At 42.7% G+C, this 5,587-nt stretch overlaps 1 pseudogene; it reads right to left on the reverse strand.

Moving 5' to 3' along the window:
• Positions 1-4,542: 4,542 nt before the first annotated feature.
• On the reverse strand, positions 4,543-5,305 carry LOC147441464 (uncharacterized; annotated as a pseudogene).
• Positions 5,306-5,587: the final 282 nt, after the last annotated feature.

Below are 5,587 nucleotides of genomic sequence, written 5' to 3' on the forward strand. Positions count from 1 at the left end.
TTCAGAAGGCTGCAAACTAGTTAGATACAAGTGGTTGCAAAAGGACAACAATGTTGAAAATCAAGATGTTGTTCTTGGTTTCATTGAATCTCCTCCTCACTGCACCAAGTATTGGTCCTATGGACAATTGGCCCGCGTATGGGAGCCAATCAGGAAAACATCAGTGTTCTTACGAAGATACTATCACTTGTGTTTTCGAGGACTAAAACGATTCTCCAAGGGGGGATTAATGCATTATCATTCCAAGGGCAATGCCTGGAGGTCAAGGACCAGGCCCAAGAGGCCGACTGCAAGTGTGGATAGGGAATGAGGCCCAAGGGGCTATTTAATGGGAGGTTGGGAGGTTCATTCTCAAGGCAGTTCCACCAGGGGCCTTTCAGTTAAGACCGCCCAAATCATATTGGATGGCTATGAATTTTTTTATGGATGTGAGTGAGCACTATTATTCTACTCATGCAAAGTTGCACATTCATCCGATATGGTATGGGCGGTCAAGTCCCATACTATGCGCTAAAATGGGTTGTATGAGCCATATATCCCATTTTAGCACATAGTATGGGCTTTAACTGCCCATATCATATCGGATAATTGTGTAACATTATAGGGGTGAACTAATGGTTCTCACCCCCACCCATGGAAAGTCTTGTGGCTGGTTTGGGCGGTCTTGAACCATACTATGTGCTAAAATGAACCGTATGTCTCATATGGCCCATCTTAGCACATATTATGGGGCTTGGTAGCCCATACCCTATCGGATGGCTATGAGACATTCTAGGGATGGGAGAATAGATCTCACCCCCACCCATGTAAAGTCTTATGGAAAACCAATATGGTTTGGGTGGTCTCGAAACATACTATGCGCAAGAATGGGTCATATGGTTCATACGATTCATTTTAGCCCATAGTATGGGCTTTGACCACCCAAACCATATCAAATAGCTATGAGACTTTTCACAAGTGAGAAAATAGTACTTAAACCAGCCCTTTCAAAGTCTTAACTCCATCCAATACGGTTTGAGAGGTCTCGACCCATACTATGTGCTAAAATTTGTTGTATGAGCCATATATCTCATTTTAGTACATAGTATGGGCCTTGACTGCCAATACCATATCAGATGGCTGGGAAAATTTGTAAGGGTGAAAAAAATATACTCTTTCCCACTTCTGCAAAGTCTTGTGGCCATCCAATATAGTTTGGGCAGTCCCGACCCATACTATGCACTAAAATGGATTGTATGGCTCAAAAGTCCCATTTTAGCGCATAATATGGGTATTGACCGCCCATACCATATTAGATGGTTGTGTAACATTGTAGAGGTGAATTTATGGTGATCATCCCCATCCTTGAAAAGTCTTGTGGCCATCCTATACCAGATTATGTGCTAAAATGGACCATATGTTTCATACGGCCCATTTTAGCACATATTATGGGTCCTAATCGTCTATACCATATCATATGGATATGAAACTTTACAGGGATGAAATAGTAGTGCTCTTCATCACCCATGCAAAGTCTTATGGCCATCCAATTTGGTTTTGGTGGTCTCAAACCATAGTATGCGCTAGAATGGGTTGTATGGCTCATACGATCCTTTTTTGCGCACAGTATGGGCTTTGACCACCCAAACCATATCGAATAACTGTGAGACTTTACACAAGTAAGGAAATAGTACTTAACCCTACCCATGCAAAGTCTTATGGCCATCCAATATGGTTTCAGGGGTCTCGACCTATACTATGTGCTAAAATTTGTTGTGTGAGCCATATGTCTCATTTTAGCATAGCACATAGTATGGGCCTTGATTGCCCATACCATATCGGATGGCTAGAAAAATTTGCAAGGGTGGAAAATTTTGACTCTCCTCCACTCGTGTAAAGTCTTGTGGTCATCCAATATAGTTTGGGCAATCCCAACCTATACTATGCGCTAAAATGAGTCGTATGGCTCATACATCTTATTTTAGCGCATAATATGGAGCTTGACCGCCCATACCATATCAGATGATTGTGTAACATTGTAGGGATGAATTAATGGTAATCACCCCCATCCCTGCAAATTCTTGTGGCCATCCCATATGTTTTTGGCGGTCCCTAACCATACTATGTGCTAAAATGGACTATATGTCTCATAGGCCCATTTTAGAACATATTATGGTCCTAATTGTCGGACATATTGGATGGATATAAAACTTTGCAGGGACGGAAGAATAGTGCTCATCTTCACCCATATAAAGTATTTTGACCATCTAATATGGTTTTGGTGATCTCAAACCATACTATGCGCTAGAATGGGTCGTACGGCTCATACGGTCCATTTTAACACATAATATGGGCTTTGACCATGCAAACCAAATCGAATAGCTATGAGATTTTTTCACGAGTGAGGAAATAGTACTCAACCCCATCCATAAAAAGTCTTATGGCCATCCAATATGGTTTGGGAGGTCTCGATCCATACTATGTGTTAAAATTTGTTGTAAGAGCCATATGGTTTGGGAGGTCTCAACCCATACTATCTGCTAAATTTTTTGTAAAAGCCATATGTCCCATTTTAGCACATAGTATGGAACTTGAATGCCCATACCATACCGGATGGTTGGGAAAATTTTCATGGGTGGGGGTGATCACCATTTCACCACCCGTGGAAAGTTTCACAACCATCGGATATGATATGGGTGGTCAAGGCCCATACCAAGTCCTAAAATGGATTGTATGAGCCATATAGTCTATTTTAGCACATAGTATGGGTTGAAACCGTTCAAACCATATTGGATAGCTGTGAAAATTTTCATGGATGGGGGTGAGCACCATTTCTCCACCGGTGCAAAATTGCACAATCATCCAAGTTTAGGGTTTATGGATTAAGGTTTAGGGTTTAGGGTTTAGGGTAGCCTTATTGCCATTTAATGCATAGTATGGATGGGGACCGCCCAAACCATATTAAATGGATGTGAAGCACCATTCCCCCATCCGTCCAAATTTTCACAACCATCCGAGTTTGGGATTTATGGGTTAGGATTTAAGGTTAGGGTTTGGGGTATAGGGTTTAGGATTTATGGTTCAAGGTTTAAGATTTAAGGTTTAAGGTTTACGGTTTAAGATTTATGGTTTAGGGTTTTGGGTTTATGGATTAGGGTTTAGGGTTTGTGGTTCAAGGTTTAAGATTTATGGTTTAGGGTTTAGAGTTTAGGGTATATGGTTAGAGTTTAGAAATAAGGATTTAGGTTGAGAGTTTAAGGTTAAAGGTATTGGGTTTATGGTTAAGGGATTACGGTTCTGGGTTTAGGGTTTAGGGTTTAGAATGCATAGTATGGATCGAGACCGATGAAACCATATTGGATGGCGATAAGACTTTGTACCAGTGAGGGTGAACACCATTTCCCCACCCGTCCAAAGTTTCATAGTCACTTGATATGGATTGGGTGATCAAGGTCCATACTATGCGCTAAAATGGACCATATGGTTCATACAACCTATTCTAATGCATAGTATGAGTCTTGATCACCCAAAATATATTGGATGGCCATGAGAGTTTGCATGGGTGGGGGTGAGCACCATTATCGCACCCCTAAAAATTTTCACAACCATCCAAGTTGGTATGGGCGTTCAAGGCCCATACTATGTGCTAAAATGCGTCGTATGAGCCATACGATCTGTTTTAGTGCATACTATGGTTCGAGATTGCCCAAACCATATTGGATGACCACAAGACTTTTCACGGGTGGAGGTGGGAACCATTATCTAACCCCTACAAGGTTGCACAACCATCCGATATGGTATGAGTGGTCAAGGCTCATATTATGTGCTAAAATGGGTCGTATGGGCCATGTGGCTCATTTTAGCACATAGTATGCTTCTGGACTGCACAAACTATATTGGATGAGTAAAAAACTTTCTACGGCTGTGGATGAGTGCTATTCCTCTATCCATGCTGTTTCATAGCCATCTAATATGGTATAGGCAGTCAAGGCCCCTAAAATGGGCTGTATGAGACATATGGCCCATTTTAGTGCATAGTATGGGGCAGGACTGCCCAAACCATATTGGATGGCATTGAAACATTTCATGGATGGGATTGAGCACAAATTACCCATGCGTGCAAGGTTGCACATCCATCGAGTATGGTATAGGCTATCAAGGCCCAAACTATGCGTTAAAATGGGATGGCTCATACGACCCTTTTTAGAGCATAGTATGAGTCGAGACTACCCAAACCATATTGGATGGCCGTGAGACTTTGCACGTATGAGGGTGAGAACCATTTTCCCATACCTACAAAGTTTCACATGGATAAAATATGGTTTGGGCAATCAAGGCCCATACTATGTGCTAAAATAGTTCGTATGTCTCATATGGCTAATTTTAGCGTATATTATATATCAGAACCTCCCAAACAATATCGGATGGACACAAAAAGTTTCACTGGTGGAGGTGAGTGCTATTTTTCAACCCATGCAAAGTTGCATAGCCATCTAAACTACTATGGCTGGTCAAGGCCCAGACTGTGCGGTAAAATGGATCGTATGGTTTGTAAAGTCCATTTTAGCGTACAGTATGGTTCGGAACCACCCAAACCATATCAGATGGCCACGTGACTTTACACGGGTGGGGTTTTAACTCCATTTCTCCACCCCTAAAAAGTCTCGTGTCCATCCTTCTAGTTATAACACAGGTGGCCCCCTCGACGCTACCGGCCCTATCATTGTGTCATCGGCCATGGCGTTGTTCGCTTCGTTCTTCATGCACCAGTCGACCCTCATTGACACACCCATCATGTTGGCTCACTGAGATCTGCCAATGCCCCCCATCGTCACATTCGTTCACAGCTCGCCATCGGCCTCATCGATGCTATCGGCCCCATCACGATGAAGTCGACGGTGGCATCGTTCGCTACGTCCTTCACGGACTCTTTAATCCTCACGTGGCTCACACGTCGATCCAGGCAGCCCCATCATCCTTCACATGCATGGCTTGTAGGCTCCATCGATGCTACTGGCCTCGATCGGCTCCATCACAATGTAGTCGATGGTGGGGTCGTTCACTCGGTGCTTTAAGCACATGTTCATCTATCCACCCCTATCGGTCCGATTCATCCGGTCATCAAAGACTTGCACGGATGAACCCTTGATTGTCCTCCCTTGAAGTAGTCGGCCCCACCGGTGCACCCAACCTCGATCGGCTCTGTCACATTGTCATCAACAATGACGTCGTCTGCTTCGTGCTTCACGTACTTGTTAGCCCTTGCGGACATACTCTGAGTGTCAGCCCAAACTGTCGGTCCACACCGTTCCATCAACGCGCCCATGCCCTCGGTTATTCTCCATCCTTAATTTCTAATGAACGGTTGAAGTTTATTTATTTTTTGCATGGTCACATTCCTTGGGTCATAATCTATCAAATGATCGTTGGATCGTGCAAAATGAATTCTACATCATAAGATATCTAGTGTTAAAAAAATAGGTTTTTGTAAATAGAAATTTTAACAAAGAAAAATGAATACTAATTATACAAAGATCCAAAAAATTATCAATAAATCAAGTTAAATTGCTTGCCAAGTGAACATATCATGTGCAAGAGAGTAAGTAAA

This window comes from Adiantum capillus-veneris, chromosome 15, assembly GCF_014529385.1.
Source record: "Adiantum capillus-veneris isolate H3 chromosome 15, ASM1452938v2, whole genome shotgun sequence".
Taxonomy (NCBI): domain Eukaryota; kingdom Viridiplantae; phylum Streptophyta; class Polypodiopsida; order Polypodiales; family Pteridaceae; genus Adiantum; species Adiantum capillus-veneris.